This window comes from Leopardus geoffroyi, chromosome C1 (assembly GCF_018350155.1).
Source record: "Leopardus geoffroyi isolate Oge1 chromosome C1, O.geoffroyi_Oge1_pat1.0, whole genome shotgun sequence".
In the NCBI taxonomy this organism is placed as follows: domain Eukaryota; kingdom Metazoa; phylum Chordata; class Mammalia; order Carnivora; family Felidae; genus Leopardus; species Leopardus geoffroyi.
In genome coordinates, this window is record NC_059328.1 from 124876793 (window position 1) to 124899655 (window position 22863).

At 36.2% G+C, this 22863-nt stretch overlaps 1 protein-coding gene across 6 annotated transcripts in view; it reads right to left on the minus strand.

Annotated features, from left to right (window-relative positions):
* Positions 1-22863, minus strand: part of NCKAP5 (NCK associated protein 5) — a 976326-nt gene that overhangs the window by 582835 nt on the left and 370628 nt on the right. The window lies entirely within an intron of this gene.

Here is a 22863-nt window from a genome sequence, read left to right on the forward strand (position 1 = left end):
CACACATAGATCTACTGGTTATACCCTTACAAGGAAATAAGGCAAAAGTTTTTAAAAATCAGTAAAAATAACAGTGGTCCTACATATACATAAACAACTCTTAAAGCATCAAGAATACAACCAGCAGGATTGTGTATGGTTTTGTACATTCTTCTCAAGTGCTAGAAAATGTTCAGTTGCCCTGAAGGACGGTAGTTGTTGGGGAGAATAATTGGTTGGATAAACACATCACCAGTTGAAAAGCTGAAGGGGAAAATTTTAACCCATTTATTCGGATAGGTATAAGAGCCATGCAAAAATAAGTATACTGTGAAAATTTAACACAGTTTGAAACTGGTGCTCAAAAGCATTCTTTTGCTTTGTGCTGTCGGCGAGAAATGTGGGCATGCCACATTAAGTGCCCACTTGTCTAGGCAGATACTGTGTCTTCTACTTTTTTTATAGCCCAGTGGTGCTTACAATAGCAGTATGTAGCTATGGGCTGATGGTTTGGAATTTTGATTTACAGGTCAGGATTAAAATCATATACATCACTGTGACTTGCTTGATAGGTGAGGGGAAAAGAGGCTCAAGTGTTACTTTTCCCAGTATGTAAATAATCTGAAGTCAACTGCAGCTTCTGATCAGATTTTAAGACATTTTTATCAATATTTAAACATCTGAAGTTTTTCATTGTCAATTTGTTTAATGTGTTATTAATATTAAGACTTTTAATTAAAAGATTCATCAACATGGTGCCAAGAAATAAGGATTTCAGAAGAAGTCCTCTCCATCAGAATCAACTTTCATGCTGGTGACTAATCTAAAGAACAGCGTCCAGGAAAGTGCTGTTGCCCAGGGGAGAAAAGAGCTAAGCTGAGAGACGCCAGGCTGCAGGCACCATCGTGGGTTCTGCTATGTCCTTCTCTCAAGTTGGTCGTTTCAATTGCATCAGGGCCAAGCAATTGGCCATAGGCATAATGGGTGGCCCCAACCTCCAATTCATCAAGTCCTTGGTTCTAACTTCAAAATATATCCTGTCTAGTTCTTTCAATTACTCATATGAGTGAAAAAAAATCACACAAATATTTTTGACTTTATGGAACTTACATTCTGGAGGGGAAGAACGACATTCGGAAAGAATACATAAGGAAATCGTATTCTCTGTTATAAGGTAATCAGTGCTATGGAGACAAAGCAAGGAAGGCTGAGCAGTATCCAAGTTTAAACAGAGAGCTCAGTGAAGGTCTCACTGAGAATCTAAGTGTAAGTGCATGATTAAAAGAGGTGAGGGAGTAGGGAAGCCATGCAGGTGTCAGAGACAAGACGTTGGTACAGTGGCCCTTAGGATTGAGCCCAGTGAAGGAACTGCAGGGGGGTAGTAGAGATGAAACAGGGCGAGTACAGAGGGTTAATGGAGATGGTCTAAAAGGACAGATCACTGTGTGGGACCTAATGGGCCAATTTAAGGACTGGCTTCTACCCTAAGGGATATGGAAGGACAGGGACACAGAGGGTTTTGAGGAGAGAAGTTTCACAATCTGACTTTTGTTTTAATGGACCATTCTGACTACTATATTGTAAATCACAGGTGGAAAAGGAGGGAGGACATGGGAAAACCTGTTATTAGGCTACTCTTAGACTCAACGTGAGAGAGGATAGACAGGGCCATGGCAAGATGGATAATGAGAATTGGTTGCAATATAGGATTGTTTTGAATTTAGAGCCAATAATATCTGCTCAGGACAGGGGATTGGAAAAAAAAAAGAAAAGTAAAGAATAACTCCAAATGTTTTGCCTTAGCAACCAAAAAACATAGAGTTGTTATTAACTGAAATGGGGAAGCCTATGGGAGGAGCAAATTTTGGTGGAAGGAACAGGGGTTCAGTTTTGGATTTGTTAAGACTGGGATACTTATGAAATTAAACTTTAAATATAATTAAAGATCTTAGAATAGTTCCTAGACTTTGGTAAAGGCCATATGTTTGTAGCGGTGGACCTTGTGTTAGTGAAGTTTGCTTTGGGTGTCACGGTTATTATTGATGTTTACCAACCAAAAGGAGATATTGATTTAAGTATCTGAATAAACATTCAAGGATTGTGTTCAGGGGACAAGTCTTAGATGGAGATGTGAATTTGTAAGCTATGTAATATATACATAGTTAAATCTATCACATCAAGTAGGCCATTAAGGCTGTGAGTATAGTTAGAAAAGAGAAGACATTTGAGAATGGAATCCTGAGTCATTCCAACTTTAAAAAGCCAAGAAGATGAAGACCAATGAGTAGAAGAGACCATCCTAAGGGGCAGCTTGGGAGAGAAAGTAAACTAGGAGTGTGGGCTTCTCTAGAAACCTAGTAAAGAAGATATTTCAGTAAGGAGGGAGTCATCTATGAGCCACAGTCTCCCAATATGATTGGCATTGCAGAAAACTCAAAGAAACGGGCACATGGGTGGCTCAACTGACTCATGATTTCAGCTCAGGTCATGTTCTCACAGTTGGTGAGTTGGAGCCCCTGCATCTTACTCTGTGCTGATAGCATTGAGCCTGCTTGGGATTCTTTCCCTCTCTCTTTCTGCTCCTCCCTGGCTTGCACTCTTTCTCTCTCTCAAAAATAAATAAACACTTAAAAAAAAGAAAGAAAGAAAGAAAACCTAGGGGCGACTGGGTGCCTCAGTTGGTTAAGTGTCCAACTTCAGCTCAGGTCATGATCTCGCCTGAGTTCGAGCCCCGTGTCGGGCTCTGTGCTGACAGCTCAGAGCCTGGAACCTGTTTCAGATTCTGTGTCTCCCTCTCTCTCTGACCCTCCCCTGTTCATGCCCTGCCTGTCTCAAAAATAAATAAATAGGAGTTAAAAAAAAAATTTTTAAAAAGAAAACCCAAAGGAAAATAGAAGAAAACTATGAGAATATTCATCAAGGTTATTGGATAACTTGTCTAATGTCTGCTTAAAATACTACATCCAAGGTGTCCTAGCACCCAGGCAAAGATGAGGTGCATGAAAAATATTCAGTGTATGCTGGATTAAGTAATGAATCAACCAAAGGACTAAATGCCTTATGCTACAAAGTATTTCTCAAATTATGGCCCGAGGATGATTTTGGAGAGGTCTTCTGTTCTCTAAGTCAAGAAATATTGATGTAGGACAAGGTTTATAAGAGGGAATAGATTGGGAAACATAATGTGTTTCCCATTTATTAAGCAATGTCAATAGACAAAGACTTCTAGCCCATAAGTCTCATATCAAATATTTTCTCCAACCATATTTGATAAAATTTAAATTATTAACAAATAAATAACTCACATACATACAGAAGTGAAAAAATACACTTCTGTAAGTAACCTTACAACGTGAGACAACAACCCACTTAAAATAAGCAAAAGATTCAGAAATATACTTTAGCAAAAAATATGTATATATATAAATAATAATTTTTAATAAATAAATAAATAATTTTAATATAATTGCATGAAAAGTTGCTCATCATCATTAGTCACTGGATAAAAGCAACTTAAAATCACAAAGGAAAAGAGATATGCACCCCTAGATTTAGTGCAGCATTATTTACACGAAAAGATATGGAAGCAAGTCAAGTGCCCAAGTTGTCAACTGTCAAGGGTCAACTGTATCTATAAAAGGTAAAAACATACATGAATCTCTTCATGGCATTATGCCAAGTGAAAGAGTATCGTACGTTCTGACTGGCTTTTGCTTCATTCTGTTTGATTCTAAAACACTCTAGAGACAAAAAGCAGATCCATTTTTGCCTGAGGCTGGGGATAGAGATGGGACAGACTACAAAGACGCACAAGGCAAGTATGTAGTCAGAAATATTCTATATCATGATTGTGGTGGTGTTTACAAAACTGTCAAACTCATCAAGTTATATACTTAAAAACTGGTGATTTTTATTGTATAAGTTATAAGTTATAACTTAATAAAAAGATTTTTTAAAAGATTTTGTTTTTAAGTTATCTCTACACCCAATGTGGAGCTTGAACTTGCAATCTTGAGATCGTTACATGCTACACTGAGTGAGCCAGCCACGTGCCTCCTTAATAAAAAAAAAAAAAAATATTTTAAAGAATCAAGAATTTAAAGTGAGTACAGTTTGCTTGTTTGTTTGTTTTTGTTTTCTTTCTGTTTTTGTTTTATTTTAGTAGGGGAATTTTAGTGCTTTCCCATTTGAGAAGAGGAAGCTTACCTCAGAAATAACACCAGTTCACAATCCCCAATGAAATAACTGATTCAAGTAAAGATCATCAATAGATACTGAAAGATGGTAAAGAACAGGAAACTGAATATTCATATTTTAACAAATATCACTCCCTAATGTTTGCTAGTTGCTAAGGGAAGAATTTATATTATACAAGGGAGAGATCACCTGCCATGTTCCTCCTTGTATGATGCCATATGAGAGTGTAAAACATTGCTTACGGAGTTTTTATTGCAAAGAAACATGTTCAACCTGAATCCAAGCAAATCTTTTGACATAATTTTTAGCTTACATGAAATATGCAACCTAGAGAATTAGATAAATGACACCATAAGGAAGCAATGAGGCATATGCAGGATAAAGGATGCTCCTGACTTTTCAAAAAGCCAGTGTCTATGAACAGAACAAAGTAGGAAGACTAAAATAGATTAAGCAAGGTAGGGCATAACTAAGTGAAAGTAATGCGATTGGTCTTTCTCCAAAATGAACAGCTATGAAAGACATTGTGGGAACAACTAGACAAATGTAAGTCAGGCTGGTATTAGATAAGAGAAGTTTCATCAGTTTTGCTAAGGGTAAACATGATATTGTAGTTAAAAAAATTTTTTTAACGTTTATTTATTTTTGAGACAGAGAGACAGAGCATGAACGGGGGAGGGTCAGAGAGAGGGAGACACAGAATCTGAAACAGGTTCCAGGCTCTGAGCTGTCAGCACAGAGCCTGATGTGGGGCTCAAACTCACGGACCGCGAGATCATGACCCGATCCAAAGTCGGCCACTTAACCGACTGAGCCACCCAGGTGCCCCATATATTGTAGTTAAAAAAGAAGTGGTCTTTATTGTAAAAAGACACATGCTATAGTATTTAGGTTGAAGTATCATGGTGTTTACCACTCACTTTGGAAAAAAATATACATGAAACAAAAATGTTAAAATGTGTTGATGCTAACTTGTGCGTAGATGAGTGTTTTATTCCCCTGGACTTTTAACTTTTCTATATATTTAATTTTTTTCTTAATAAAAAATGAAAAACTACAAACTTCTAACAATTATAAATAGATCGATAATTAATGTAAATGGGTCACTAATTAAGTATAAAGAAATCAGAAAAATTAGAGATTAGTATCTTAAACTGACTGTATATCAACACTTCGAGAGTGGAAGGAACTAAAGCAGTACATCATGAGAAATACTTTAGTGCATATTCTAGAAATGAAAAAAAAATGGTAAATGAATGTGCACAGCATCTAACCCAAAAGGATAGGAAAAGAATAACAATAAGTACGTGGAATAGAGGAAATAAAGGTAAAATCAAAGTCTAATAAAACAGAACACAAAGTATTAGTACAAGATCAATAGAACAGTATTTGCCTAGACCAATGAAAACCAGAGACAACATAAATCAATAAGCTTAGGAGAAAAAAGGGCTACACAACTGAGAATACAAGAGAGATTTAAAATAATAGAACTACTTCACCATAAGCAACCTTAAGGCAATAAATTTGAAAACACAGGTAAGATGATCAACACCCTAAAACTTAAAAATAGGACACTTAATAAAACTCACTCAAGAATCAAAAGAATCTTGAACAATTTCATAGACAAACTCAGTGGTTGAAAAAAACAAATTCCTTGGGTATAATCAATAGGCCCATATTTCTTTATCAAGATATAATTCACGAATCATAAAATTCACCCAGTTAAAGTGCACAATTCATTCATTTTTGGCATATGCAAACTGTGCAACCACCATCACTTCCATCACTTAAGTTTGGAAGATTTTCATCACCCAATAAAGAAACCCACACTACCTAGTAGCCATCACTCTTTGCTCTCCAGCCAGAGGTAACCAAAAATCCATTTTGTTTCTCAACCAAATTTGCCCATTCTAGACTTTTCATATAAAGGCAGTCATACAATATATGACCTTTCGTGTTTGGTTTCTTTCACTTAAGCATAATATTGTCAAGATTTGTCCACGTTGTACCATTTATCTATACTCCATTCCTTCTCTTCTTATTGCCAAATAATATTCCCTTGTATGCATATACCACACTGTACTTATCCATTCATCAGTTAATGGACATTTTGGTTGTTTTTTTGTTGTTGTTGTTTCTACTCTGTGGCTATTGTAAGTAAGTCTGCTGAAAACCTTCATATGCCAACTTTTGTGTGGACATGTTCTCATATCTCCTGTGCATATATCGAGGCACACAATGTCTGGGTCCTATGATAACTATGTTTAACAATTTGAGCAACTGCTAAACTGTTCCAGAGGAGCTATCCCATGTTTGATTCCCATCAGCCGTGTATGAGGGTTCCAATCCCTCCATATTTTCTCCAACATTTTTTAGTATTTATTATTGATTATAGCCATCCTAGTGGGTATTGAGTGGTAGCCTTCTTTGTGATTTTGATTTGCATTTTCCTAATGGTTAATATTGTTCTGTATCTTTTTATCAGTTTATTGATCATTTGTTCATCATCTCAGGAGAAATGTCTTTTCAATTCCTATGCCCATTTTTAAATTGAATTATTTGTGTTTTTTTTTTTTGTTGTTGTTATTGTTAAATTGTAGGCCCAGCTTTTTTTTAAAGCAATTTTTACAAAACTTGCAAACAATACAAAACCTCTAATATCCCTATATAACAAAAAGAGTTATAGGAAGTAGGAAAAGCATGCAGGAGGAGAAAGAGAAAGGGCAGGGGCAGGGAGAGAAGAGGAGGAGAGACTTTTATGAGTCTTGATACCTGATACTAAATACTTGATACCTTCATACTAAAAGTAAACATAGATCATATAGGGAAAAAATTAGTAAATCTGAAAAATCCTAAATAAAACAGGATATATCAATAGAAAAATAATAGCAATAATGGTATTAATAGTATAATATGACCAAATAAGGTGTAACCTGTAATGCAAAGGTGATTTGGTCCTAGAAAACCCTATTAATTTCTAAATATACACATATTTTAGAAGATTAAAAAAGAGATCATTTCAATAGTTGATATTTTTATTATTTTTAATAGTTGCTGAAAATTTTAATAGCATTCAACATTTACTCATGATTTATAAACAAAAATCTTTCACAAGCTAGAAATAGATGAGAACTCCCTTATGTTGATAAAAGGTGCTTACCAAAAAATCTATAGCATGCATGATACTAAATAGTGAAATTTAAGCACATTTCCTTTAAGTTTTTGTTCTAGACAATGATGCTTATCACCACTTCTGTTCAACATTTTCAAGGTCTTAGAGCAATGACATAAAGAAACAAAAGATATAAGAATGAGAAAATAGGGGCACCTGAGTGGTTCAGTCAGTTGAGCATCTAAGTTTTGATTTTGGCTCAGGTCATGATCTTAGGGTTATGGGATCAGGCCCCATGTCAGTCTCTGTGCTAAGTGTGGAGCCTGCTTAAGATTCTCTCCCTCTCTTCCTCTGCCCCTCCCCTGCTTGCTCTCTTTCTCTCTCTCTAAAATTTAAAAAATTAAAAAAAAGAATGAGAAAGTAATGAACAAAACTACCATTATTTATAGTCAATATTATCTCCATAGTAAACTGAAGAGAAACTAGAGGCAAATCATTAGGTACATGAAAATAGTAGTGTGTTTACTAGATAAAAGAACAACATATGAAAATATATAGTGTCTCTAGGAAAGGTGACAAAATATGAAAAACAACATTTTTAGAAGATCTCTTTTAAAATAGTAAAAGAGGGGCGCCTGGGTGGCGCAGTCGGTTAAGCGTCCGACTTCAGCCAGGTCACAATCTCGCGGTCCGTGAGTTCGAGCCCCGCGTCAGGCTCTGGGCTGATGGCTCAGAGCCTGGAGCCTGTTTCCGATTCTGTGTCTCCCTCTCTCTCTGCCCCTCCCCCGTTCATGCTCTGTCTCTCTCTGTCCCAAAAGTAAATAAACGTTAAAAAAAAAAAAAAAAATTTTTTTTTAAATTAAAAAAAAAAAATAAAATAGTAAAAGAAAGTATATAGGAATGAATACCAAGATGTTAAAAATCTTTATATTAAGTACTTTGTTGAAGGGCATAAAAGCAGAACTAAGCAATTAGGAAAACAGAGTGGTAGATTGAAAGATGCAATCTCCTGACTTAATCCTTAAATGTGAAATATTATCAGTCAAAATCCCAGCAAGTTTATACACTGAACTTTACCAGCTGATCTTCAAATTCTTATAAAAAAGTAGGTGGCCAAAAATAACCAGCTAATCTTTTGGAAGAGTGACTGCACAAACATCCAAAAAAGGTCAGTCCCCTCCTTTGTGGGTAGAGAAGTGAATGAGATAAATACATTAATGAAAACAAAGAGAATCTAAAAACAGAACCACATACATGGGATCAAAGTATAAGACAAATGTGTCTATTAGTTAGAGGGGAAAGGCCTGGCAATTGAAACAATGGCATCAGGTCGACTTTCTATCTAAATAAAAAAGACAAAATTAGAATGCTACCTCAGACCATTCACGAAAGAATAAACTCAGATGAAAAACTCAATGTGTGAAAGAGAAAACCAAAGTTGGAAAACTGACACTACCCAATTTTAAGAGTTATTATAAAGCTACAGTAATCAAGACAGTGTGGTATTTGTGAAAGAACAGACAGAAAGATCAATGGGACATAATGAACCAGAAATAGACCTCCATACAGTCAACTTATTTTTGACCAAAGCAAAGGCAAGACAATGGGGCAGAGATAGTCTCTTCAACAAACGGTGTTAGAGCAACAGGATATTAATCATTCAATTAATCTAGAAACAGACTTTACACCCTTCACAAGAATTAACTGAAATGGATCACAGGGCTAAATTTAAAATACTAAACTCTTAAACTCTTAGCTGATAACCTAGGGGAAAACCTGGATGACCTTCAGTACAGTGATACTTTTTATATACAACACCAAAGATATAATTTATCAAAGAAATAATTGAAAATATTGACCTTATTACAATTAAAAACTTCTTCTCTGTGAAATATAATGAAGAAAATGAGAAGACAAGTCACAGATTTGGAGAAAATATTTGTGAAAGATACATCCGATAAAAGACTTACCTAAAATATACAAACCATTAAAACTCAACAATAAGAAAACAATGCCATTTAAAAAAGGGCCAAAGACCTTAAAAGATACTTTACCAAAAAAGATACACAGATGGTAAATAATCATAAGAAAAGATGCTCCACACCATGTCATCAAGGGAATGCGATTTAAAACAATAATGAGATACCACTTTATACCTGCTAAAATGGCCAAAATCCAGTGACAGCACCCCCCTGGGGGCAAGGATGTGGAGCAACAGGAACTCTCATAGGTTGTTGGTGGGAATATAAAATAGTGGAGCCAATTTGGAAAATAGTTGGATAGTTTCTTACAAAACCAAACATACTCTTACCATATGATCTAGTAATTGTGTTCTTTGGTATTTACCCAGAAGAGCTGAAAACTTAGGTCCACATAAAAACCTACACATGGATGCTTACAGCATCTTTATGCATAGCTGCCAAAACTTGGAAGCAACCAAGATGTCCTCTAGCAGATGAATGGATAAATTATAGTACATCCAGACAAGGAATATTACTCACCACTGAAAAAAAAACCACAATGAACTATCAAGCCATGAATAGCATGGGGATACCTTAAATGTATATTACTAACTGGAAGAGCCCAATGTGAGAAGAATATATGCTATATAATTCCAACCATATTACGTTATGGAAAAACCAAAACTATGGAAACAATTTAAAAATAAAGTCAGTGGCTCCTAGGAGTGAGGTAAAGGGGAGAGATGAATAGGCAGAGAGATGAACAGGAGGAATCTGATGGAAGTGAAAATACCCTGCATAATATTATAATGATGGATATGCCATTATCATTTGCCTGAACCCACAGAATGAACACCACCAAGAGTGAACCAAAGATAAACTATGGCCTTGGGGTGATTATGACATGTCAATATAGGTTCACTGTTGGTAAAAATGTACCATTCTGGGGATTAATGTTGATAATGGGGGAGACTGTGCATGTATTGATACAGAGGGAATATGGGAAACCTCCATACATTCCCCTCAGTTTCACTGGAAACCTAAATCTGCTATTTAAAACTAAAGTCTAAAAAAAAACCAAAAAACAAACAACAACAACAACAAAAACCTCTTCATATAAAAAGCCAATCTATAAAACTTTTTGAAGCATGCTCTGGATTAAGACTTTCTACTTCAGGTTGGGAAGTAAAATGAAGTACATTGAATCTCTGTGGGGAAAAAAAAAAAAAAAACATTACCGTGAAGAAAAAGAAGTCAAGGCACAGTTTAGAAGAATCTTTTTTGAAAAATATATATCCTAATATGAATCCCTATCCCAACTTTTAAGCTACTCTCAAAGGAAAGAGAGAATTCAAACTGAACTTTCAACTTTTCTAAAAAAATAATGATAAAACCACTGGATGCATTTAAAGCAGTGATCACAGAAAAATTAACAGCACAGTTAACAATAAAAATTTGAAGATATAAATAAATTCTCAGCTCAAAAGGCCAAAAAGGGAAACTTAATCAGTGAAAGCACAGGAAGGAGACAAGGATAAGAGCAACATGTACTGAAGTAGAGAACAGAAAAGCAATAAATACAGTTAAGAAATCAAAATCCCTCTTGTTTCTTTTAAACAGATCACTACATAACTTAATCCAAAGCTGTGAAGGCAAAAAGAAAGCACAAATATGCAAGATAAGATATGACTATAGGAAATAACCACTGAAATAGAAAGAAAAATTAAGAGGGGACTAAACAGATCTCATCTCTATGCAACTAAATTTGAAAATACACATAAAATGGAATAAGTCTTTGGAAAAGATTTTACTGAAGTTGGTTCTATTCAGGATAGAAAACTTAATCAGACCTACTTTTTTAAAAAAGCAATAGAGAAAACAATTAACTCTCAAGATTAGACCACTCCAAGATTCCATATTGTTTTTCCAGAACATGAAAAATGAAGGAAAACCTGGTAATTATTTTTATAAGGCAAGTATATCATTAACAGTTACTATGGACTGACTGCTTTTATTCACAATAAATTCCTATGCAGAGAGCTTACCTCCCAATATAACAGTATTAGGAGGTGGGGCCTTCGAGAGGTGGTCAGGATTAGATAAGGCTGTGAGGGTGAGCCCTCATTAATGGATTATTGCTCTCTTAAGAATCATGAGACAGCCTGCTTCCTCCCTCAGCTCTCCACTGTGCAAGGATACCAGGAGGATGAGGACACAAGAAGTCAGTGGTCTACAACACAGAAGAGGGCCTTCACAAGAAGTCAACCATGCCGGCATGCTGATTGCAGACATTCAGCCTCTATAACTGTGAGAAATGAATTTCTTTTGTTGATGAACAAGAGAGTTTATGGTATTTTGCTGTAGCAGCCAAAACTAAGGAAACAATTTAATCTGATTAAAGACAGTTAAAAAGTATGATAGCCCAATGTCACTATATATCAATGCAAAAAATGCTATATAAATACAAGCAAAATGATGCAAGACTACATTAAAAAATATACCATGACCAAAAGCCACTTGCATCTGGCTCAATATTAATATACCACATCACTAAATCTAATGAGAATAACCGCATGAGTCTCTGCACAGATATTTTTAAAGCCTTTGACAAAATTTAACTCCTTCCCTGATAAAAACTCAAAAATATAGGTCTTATGTATATTTTCTTCACATAACACACACACACACACACACACACACACACACACACACGCCCTCAATGTTCACACTAGTATCTTAGAGAAATACTTGAGGCATTTCTAGTAAAATCATGAACAAGGCAAGGCTGCCCACTGTCCCTACTACTATTCAACATTTTAGTGTCATCAATGCAGTCATACAACATAAATCAAATGGGAGCTAAGAATTAGAAAAAAATAAATACAAACTATATTTTCAGATGACATGATAGTACGCCTGAAAAAATAATGCCAATCAATGATAAAATTAATCCAAACAATAAAAATTCAGGTTCAATAAAATTAATATACATAAATCAATCACCATCTTATATACTGTTGGGGGGGTATATTGTTCTAGAAAACCTCATTTACATTAGTAACCAAGACAATAAAATATTGAGGGAAAATCATAAGAAGAAATGTATAAAACCTGCATGAGGAAAGCTTTAAAATGCCACGAATCATGAAAGCAGACTTGAAAAAATAGAAGACCTTCACTCTGCTATGATACAATGACTCAGTATTATAAAAATGTCACTTCTCTCTAAGTGAATTTATAAAATTAACATAATTCCAATAAAAATACCAACAAGATTTTTTTGGAGCCAGACAAGTTACTACTGAAGTTCTTACAAAAAGTCTTGTAAGAATAGCCATTAAGAAAAGCTGGAACAAGAAATATAGTTTACTGTGGAGCAAACAAACTATAAATCTCCTGTAATAAAAAAAAAGTAAGACACTGGTGCATGGATAGACAAATAGGGTAGGAACAGATGACAACATCCAGGAAGAGACCTGGGAACACGTGGAAATACATGATCCACCAAAAACAGCATCTCCAATCACAGGGACAACAATGGGTTTTTAAATGAAGAATGCTGAACAAATGACTGGCCATTTGACCAAAAAGAGCATTAAATTCACACGTAAACCATACAGAGCACGAACTGCAAAGAGATTCAGAATTTTAATGTAAAAAAAAAAAATGAGGCCATATAGGAAAAACAAAAACAGGTAACCTCTCTATAACAGTGACTCAAAAAGCAGATACAGGAAAAAAATCAATAAATTTCAGTGTCTTTTTAGACAGCATGTTATATTTGTTTTTAATGGCTGTTATAACAAATGATAACAAGTGTAGTGGCTTAAAACAACACTAATGTACTGCCTTATAATTTACAGTAAAATTCCGAAGGTCTCACTGGTTTCAAATCAAGGTGTGGGGAGGGCTGCACTGCTTTCCAGAGACTCTAGAAGAGAATCTGTTTTCTTAACTTCTCTAGCTTCTTAGATGCTGTCCACATTCCTTAGCTCCTGGCACTTTAGTCCATCTTCAAAGCCACAATTGTGCAGCTGTATGACCTTTTTTTCCAGCCATACCTCCCCCTCACTATAGCCAAGAATGATTCTTAGTTTTGAAGGGCCCACCTGAATAATCCAGGAATACACTTTCCATCTGAGGGCACTTAATTTAATTATAACTGCAAAGTACCTGTTGCCATGTAAGATCATCTATTTATAGATTCTGGGAATTAGAACATGGACATCTTTGGGAGCCATTATTCCTTCTACCACACATAGCAACATGAGCGCACATGCGCGTGCGTGTACACACACACACACACACACACACACACACACACACACACACAAATAATCAAAAGACTACTGATGTGCTAGGAGAAAATGTCTGTTATAAATCTTAAACAAAGACTAATATCCCTAATATGCAAATACAAAGAACTCTAAAAGGAAGGGGAAAATCTTAAAAAATTAGTAAAAGTTATGGACAATTGACATGATGTGAAATTGGTCTCTGAGCATATGAAGTGTTCAAGTTTATTCATCACTAGGGAAAAGAAAATGAAAACTACACAGAGCTATAGCTTCTCATCTATTCCATGGTAGAAAATGGAGACATTCAAAAACTCCTTCTGTTGGTGAAACTGTGCATGAACACACATTCTCATATATTGCTAGTGAAAATATAAATTGGTACAAACTTCCTGAAGGAAAATTTGTCAACATCCAAAACATTTCATTTGCATTTACCATTTGAGTGAGCATTCTCAGGTTTTGGAGTTTCCCCTGAAAGCACACTTCTAACTATACAAAAATGCATAGGTACCCTGGTTATTCATTGCTGCACTGTTCATAATTTTAGGTTGTTGCTGAAAATGTCTCTGACTTATTATCGCTTTCATAGATTCCTCTTTCCACTTATTTGATGGCTCATCTTATCTTTCAGGGTGGATTATAAACGATTTTGTCATCTTTTACAGGCAGTTTCTACACTCTACAGTAGCACTGAATCAATGTTTCCTGATTTTTAAATTATTAAGGTTGGACAATCATTGTTTTGAAAGAAATTTCATTTTGAAATAAAGCTCTCATATAAACTAACACTGTGTGACTTATTAATTTTAGATTTACCCCAGACTGGTATCTATTATACTAATTTCTACTTAGTTCTTACTAAGTTTCTGGGTTTTGTTTTTTGTTTGTTTTGTTTTCATTTTAAAGAAAGAGAGAGAGAGAGTGCGAATGGGAGAGAGGAACAGAGGGAGAGAGAGAGAGAATTTTAAGCAGTCTCCACCCTCAGCACAGAGCCTGCCACAAATCTTGATCTTACAACCCTGGCATCATGACCTGAGCTGAAATCAGGAGTCAGACACTCAACCACCTGAGCCACCCAAGTACTGCCTAAGTTTCTGTTTTATCACAGCCAGTCTTAATCAGATAATTTTGGTTTCTTCAATAATTAAACCTCTGCGGCCAGGGCTGAATTGAGCCCAGCTACTCAAAGCAAGATTCTACTGGACTTCCCACGCTCTTTTACTGACAACTGAGCAGACCCTTGTTCTAGGATAGCATTATCATCATTAATAAAATGTATACATAGAATGTACTTAAGGAGTGCCTGGTTACTCTCCTGGGGCTTGGTAACAATACAAATAAACACATACCCATGCTTTTTCACTCATTCTACTTTTAAACTTGAATGGCCTTTCATTAGTAAAGGTACTCACTCAACCATCATTTATTAAGTAGTTATTATATCAGACCCTGCGCCAGATTTTTAAAATCAAGTTTATGGTTTTCAAGCTAAAAAAGAAAAGGTGTATAACTTCAATTTTTAACAGCTAATTTTGTGTATTTTTTGTTTGTATTCAGATCCTGTCTTTACATTGTCTCCCAAAATCACTGCCTGTATTACTTATGTTAGTATGAACATATATATGTACATATATATGCACATATTGGTATGTTTATATATGTGTATATATATAACATGTGTATGTCTCTATAATCCCATACATGACTTTCATCAGAATACCTCCCTTTTTATTCGGGAGCCTATTAGCAAAGTAGTAACATATGCACAAATTAGGGGGAGGACTCCCATCCTTCACACATCTGCTTATTTTGCTTATTTGCGTTTGCTTACATCCACCAAATCAGGGCTCAGAGCAGCATCCACACATGTGTGAAATGACTGTGTAAGTGGAATAGTAGAATATATTTAAACTAAATTTGCATGTAGGAAATTCATTATCTCCTCCTCTACCCTAGCATGGGGATAGCTCCTGTGGTTTTCCAACAACCTATACAATGTAATCCTATGAAAGTAATATAAACATGTTTTTGAGAGGAACTCTAACAGAAAATTAATAGTGTGGTATCTTTCTCACTAGATGATAAAATAATTTTACAAGGATCTTATCAATCCTCTCAGTTTTTACTTGATGAGTTATGGGTTTAGATTTTTTAATGTTTCTCATCACAGAATCACAGAGAGAATATGTTTACTGAAAAGAACCTAATACCATTCCTGCCTGCATTATAGATGGGGAAATTGGGCTTGCATGGTATTTAGGACCACACAAGGGATTCAGAGAGAAAACTACAAGTTGGCTGCAAAGTGTCCCCACCCACTTCCCAGACTGCTAGCCACTGGATTGATGGGGCTTGAGGTGTCTGTGGGGCTCAGCACAGCAGGTCTAAGCATGGGGGAGAAGGACATGGAAACACAAAGTCAAATTTGGAACGACCCGCAATGCTTCTTGACATATTCAGGAACTGGTATGGATGGGGTTGTAAAACAACACAAGAAAGTATAAAAATTCATTCTAGATCAGGAATTGGCACTCACAGTAAAATCTTGCCTATTTTCCTAAAGTTTTATTGGGACACAGTCACACCCACTCAATTATGCACTTCCTGTGGCTGCTTTTGAGCTCCAGATTCAGAGGTGGGTAGCTGTGACAGGGACCATAAGGATACAGCCAGTAAAGCCAAAAATATTTACTTTCTTGCCCTTAACAAAAAACGTTTGTGGGCCCCTGCCCTACATAATATTGCCCTCTTACCAGGCACTATAAACATGAATACACTCTAAAAAACACTATTAACAATTATAATTTTGAGTTACACTTTCAAATAACTATGGTAATTAAGTACATGTTATAAATTCTAATGAGCCCTCAAGTTTCTGGTACAAGTTGTTCTACAGCATATACATTCCTATGGAATGTTAGTGACATTCCATTTTTAATAATAAGAATAGGAGGCATTTTAGCTAATTAACTTTTAAAAATTAAACCTAAATTAACTTTTTATAGTCAGTAATAACTACAGCTGAGATTGCTTCCAGATAATTAAATTATAATGTTCCTAATGAATGGATCCACTCTAACTTTCTCTACAAAGATAATTATAGTTGCTTATATAGTTTCATTTTGTCCTTTGTGCATACAAGATTATTGTACTTTCCCAAAATGTAAACATGGATTTTTATTGTTAACTATTTTTTAAAGTTTATTATTGTTTTAGAGAGAGAGAGAGGAAGAGAGCATGAACAGAGTAGGGGCAGAGAGAGAGGAAGAGAGAGAATCCCAAGTAGGTTCTGCACTGTCAGCGCAGAGACCAACATGGGGCTTGAACTCCCAAACCATGAGATCATGACCTGAGCCAAAATCAAGAATAGAACACTTAACCAACTGAGCACCCAGGTACCCCAAACATGGATTTTTAAAAATCTTTTTTTTTTTGAATTAAGAATACAACATTTACCAGATTTTGAAAATAGCCTATACAATTTTTAAATTGCAAAATTACTGTTTGGGCAAAATCGTAAATTCAAAGAAGTATTATGAAAGAAATAGAATTCTGAGACATGTTCTGGAAATATATGGGGCATAAGATAAAGGGAAGAACTATAGCTGAAATTGACATGTAAGGGATTAAAATAAAGTAGAACCATAATAAATTATTAATTTTTAGGAAATATATTTGGCCACCAGAGAGAATCTGTTCTGTCTTTATACTATTTTTGGCCTGTATATGGAGTCAGGATAGGCTAGGTTATATTATGGTAACAAATGATCCCCAGATATCCCTGGATTAAAGTGAAAGCTTATTTCTTCTTCACACTACATGTTGGGAAGGGCCTGTACTCAGTCGTTCTATGGCTCCAGTTTTATAATAAACCATCATGCTGAGCACTGATCGCTGCCATGCCAGAACAAAAGAGCACATTGGAGGGTTGCATATCTGTAATTAAATGCTTCAACTTGGAATGTTACTTTTGCTAGCCACTCATTGGCCAGAATGAGTCACATGACCTCTCCAACCACAAGGAAACAGGACTTGCAATTCTGTAATGTGCCTATAAGGGATAGAACTGGAAATATTTATTAATAACTCATTGAATATTTAATGATTAAGGACTCAAGCTGTGAGCCAAACTAGTTAATTGTCTGTGCTTCACATTCTTCATCTGTAAAATGACACAAACACCAAACCTCATAGAATTGTGAGGATTAAATGAATTAAATAATTGTAAAGTACTTCAAAGAATACTGGTATAAAGTGTTATCAGTGCTTTATTTCAACCTTTGCACTTGCCACACTGCTCTTCAGAGTCAACAACAGAGGAGAGCTGTCTTAGAAATGCTGACTTGGGCCCAGCAGGGATGCCTAGGAAAAGAATTCTGGACAAAAAAAATACATGATCAAATGAAAGAAATCAAAACGCTGTATCTTCCTTCAACATACATTGATCCAGGAAGCAGGAGACAAGTCATTAGTGAGGTAATGGTTTAGTTAGCAGAAGTTGGAGGAACAGGGGGATAAAGACACCAAAAACTAATAGTAGGTCTTAAGAAAAATGAAGGCCAAGGGTGCCTGGGTGGCTCAGTCAGTTGAGCATCCGACTTTGGCTCAGGTCATGACCTCATAGTTCATGGGTTCGAGCCCCGCATCAGGCTCTGTACTGACTGCTTGCTCGGTACAAGCAAGCTTACTCTATGTTATGCTTACTCTATGTCTCCTTCTCTCTCTGCCCCTCCCCCACTCACACTTTGTCTCACTCTGTTTCTCAAAATAAATAAATGCAAAAAATAAAAAAATTTTAAAAAATAAATATGCAGGCCAGAAGGTGAATAGAGCATGTGAACACGCATGGACATGGTTAGTAGAGGATGCTGGATAGGGCTACTCTACAGTATACATATTTAAGGAACACAGTATGTGAATTGAATCTCCCTAAACGCGCTTTACAAAACTTCCATCAGGCTAGAACTGAGAGCAAAATACAAGACTCCAACTACCAAGGACAAAGCCAATAATAAAGAGGAGAAATGGGAATGAAGAGGAAGTAAACCAAGAATCAGTGTCCAGGAAATACAGTCAGAGAGCTCCTCCGCCATAGAAACACAGCAAGTGGTGGACTGATGGCAATGTTCATTCCTATCAGAACTCCCGTTGCCTCAGCACTGGCAAGTGTGTTTGCTCTGAATCCCTAACCCATGACTGTCCACCCCTGACAACCCATGATGACCATGCATCCATATGCATGCAAACAATCCTGGACTGTTAGGCACCAGATGAAGAGATGAACAGACATTATTTCCTCTTCCACTAGCTTACTGGTTAACAAGAGAGCCAGAGGAGTTATTGACCCACCTATAACATAAATCAGAATGAAGTAAGTTCTGTGCAGCAGTCACATGTCAATTTTGTGGGAGTACAGAAAATGGAGAAGCCCATTTTCAGTATGGATTCAGAGAATGCTTTCTGGAGGAGATGGCTTTGTAACTGAGGGGTTTTTTTTTTTTTAATGTTTATTTATTTTTTAAAGAGAGACAGAGAGAGACAGCACAAGTGAGGGAGGGGCAGAGAGAGAGAGACATAGAATCTAAAGCAGGTTGCAGGCTCTGAGTGTCAGCACAGAGCCCAATGTGGGGCTCGAACCCACAAACTCTGAGGTAATGACCTGAGCCCAAGTCAAATGCTTAACTGACTGAGCCACCCAGCTACCCCACGTAACTGAGATTCTTAAAAGAAGAGGGATAAAAATTTGGAGGATGTAATAAATACCAAAATAATGGAATATCATGAGCAACCATGAAAGTATGGACCCTTTGGACCATTAGGAGTGGGTACAGGATAAATAAGTTTAAAAAATAAAAGGGAGCTTTTTTCCCTATATATTTCCTATATAGTCACAAATTCAAAAGATCATAGAGCTGAAAAGGAATTTCAGCTCAAATTCCTGCTTTACAAATCAAAGTCAGTGCCCAAGTGACTTACCTGTGGTTACAGAGTGTCAGACTCAAGACTAGAATTCCTACCATAATACTGAAAGTGTATGTTACTTTAAAAGATAAAAGATTCAAGAAAACAAAAATGATTATGAAGCTACTCTTGTGGTTTTTCTGTGAGCATTCTGCATCAGAAGCAAAGTGACTTACGTCTATACGGTTATAAATTATATGAATAGAGTGAAATCGAATTATTCATTAAACCCTAATGTGTCTAATGGAGGGGTCACCACTTGAAGCTTGTGTGTGTTTAAGCCAAATAAGAGGAAGCTGCATTCCACAAAGTAGGGATTAATTTTATGGAACTTATTACCCAACAAGAGATGGGAGAGGTTAGAAATACAAATAGATTTTAAGTGGCTTATATAAATTAATGACAGACTCATCATAGTTAATAAAAAGAAATGCTATGTTTGGGTCATGTTATAAATGTTTGAAGTTAGTATCAAAGAGGCCCTGCTTGCCAACTTTGCCAAAGACAGAGACGGCACTGGGCCATGATGCTCCTTGACAATTTTTGCTTCCATTTGTGAAAGCCTCCAAATGTTGCATTTCGAATGCCATGAGAAACTGCCAGGTTTGTGAATTGAAGATGGATATTCAAGAAGCCAATCTGTAACAATATATGAAGCAAGTCAACTATATCTGAAGTGTCTGCTTCCCAAACAAGTATAAAGGGTATTTTTACGCTCCAACTTTACATGAAGAATCAGGTCTTAGAAATCCCATGAGAAAGTTTTCCTAAGGATTTATCCACACTTTCTTCACTGGTTTGCTCAAATGAGAAGCAGGAAACCTTCCAGACATTTTGAACCTCTGACCTTTTTTGTAGTTTTCCCATCAACACATGCAAACCTCCATGCAGCAATTCAAAAATCTCTTCTCACTGCATTATAGCATGGCCGTATATTATCCCTGTATCTAGAACACTTCCCATTTTCAGCCCATTATAAAGGGGTTTAACTGCACGTTCCTTAGGAAAAAGAAGATCTCATTGGTTCATAAATGTAGGAACCCAGTATCATATATACCTATCTGGTTTTTAAAATGATTTTCCCAAGCTGCCCCTAACTGACCCTTCCCAAATGTTTCCAGTTGATGAGTGAATAAGCTTTTGCCTTTCACCCAATCTCAGCTCATGCCTTCTCCTTGATAATATCAGGATATCCACATCTGATGACGGTCTGGGCTAATTCATTTACTCCAATGTCTAGCAGCCATTTGACAGGAAAAATAATCTACACGGTATTTATTGCAAAATCTTCACCATTGTGACAAAGATGAATGCGAACTTCACACCGTCATTTTTCAACTGTTATCCAAACTTGAAAATGGTTTTCAAATGTTAACATTAAAATTATGAAGAGGAAGATAATGGTTCTACTTTAAAACTGCTTGGAAATGGAACTTCTGTAACAATGCCTTAGCATTGAGCCAGAAAAATAAACTTGCCTACTAACATAGTAAATGGGCCAGAAATAAATCTGTCCAATATGGCGGGGGTTGGGGGTGGGAGCGCATAAAGAAGAGGCAGTGGAATTGAATTTCCAAAATAAATGATCTGAAACTTTTAACATAGTGTATCTTCAAAAAGCACGGTCTTCTTTTGTGAAATGTGCATATCACTGTCACAATATAGTTGAAACTGGAAAAATCTAGATATGAACCATGAGAAACATCTACAGCACTCTACTTTAATCTCTGTCTTCAGCAGAAAATCCAGTAGTTCCATTCACTTTGATGCACTCTATATAAATATTTTCTCATGAGCTTTGTTTCTCCCTTCTAGCATTATCCTCCCTGACAATCTTTGACTTTGGGACTTTAACTGTTAAATTAATAATTGTTCATGTCAGTGATGATCAGAAACTCACTCTCTTCTCCCTCCTGAAGGCAAGAGTAATTGGCCAATAAAAGTTCCACCAAGGTCAGGAATGGCCTAATTTACTTGTAATTATTAATTGTGCTTTGACCTCGTAACCATAAGTAAAGCCCTGGCTTTGGAAAAAAGAAGATGTGAAACAGGACATGGCAATTTAAAAAATAAGAGAATAAAGGCGCACTAGAGAAAAAGAGAATGGATTTTCTAAATTTAAAACACTCTTTACCCTTTCTTGAAATAATGATTTATATTCTTTGAGTCCACAAGAGACTAAGCGGATATGCATGATGCAATGCTGGAATTTTAGGTATTTTGCCTAAAGGTTATTAACAATTAGTACCACTGGGGGGGAAAAATCATAAAGTTAGAATAAACAACCCTCTCTCAAAGTATGACTGGAACTAGACTTGTAATCTGGTCATAATAAAATATATTGTGTTTATATTAGAGCCTCGCATGTTAACAGGAGAATTGACAAACTAGAATAAATCTAATAGGTGGCCATGATTAATTGGGGTCTGAAAAGTAAGTTGTGTGGGGAGGAATGGAAGAACCTACATCGTTTCCTTTTGGAAAAACGAGCACTGAGGCCAAACATGCAAAATGGTCTCCAAATATTTAAAAAAGAGACGGTACACAGAAGAGGAAATAGTCCTTACAACTAGAGCTACTGATGGCAACATTAGGGCTGGAGAGTGAGAGTCAGATCATTAGTCATCTGGCATGAAGGGGTGGCTGGCCTCTTCCTGTCCAGTGTAGCAAAATCCACTCTACGCAACATCAGAAAGATGGGCCCTCAGCTTGGACTCTCACATTTGCAGTGGTACACAGCTCATTATCTCAAGCACACCCTCTTCCACATTAGAGGCTAGAAGCAACAGAACATTCCTTTCTAGAGTTGAGTTGCCAACTCTCAGGTTCTAACTTACACAACTGGTTAACTAGTTCTGTCTTCGAGTAACTCAGGATGTGGCTAATCCCTTCTCCACACGGCAACTCACTGGAGTTTTCACACAATTATTGGTCTATCCTTCAGTTTTCTATTTGTCAAACTAAATAACTAATTTCTTTCACCATGATTAATTTATTCTGCACATCATACCATTCTAGTCACTGGCCTTCTTGACTTTTGATGGTCTGTTATGTCCTCAAATGAAATCTGAAATAAATATCCTTGATACAGTATCACCAGCAAGAATACTACATAGGACTTTTAATTGCCCCGTTCGAGAGAATCAGTTAATATGTGTTAGCTGAATACTTATTATGCTCATCCTAAGCTAGTCACCATTTAATATATAGCAGAAGGCCAAGTGCTGACAATATCTGTACAATTAAAATTAAGGTACATGGGAACAGTTATGGAGTTTTTGTAAGATGTGAATCATTACATGTACATTTGTAGTATAATCCCAAGTTAAGGGAAGATCAGAAAAAGAGTGGAGCC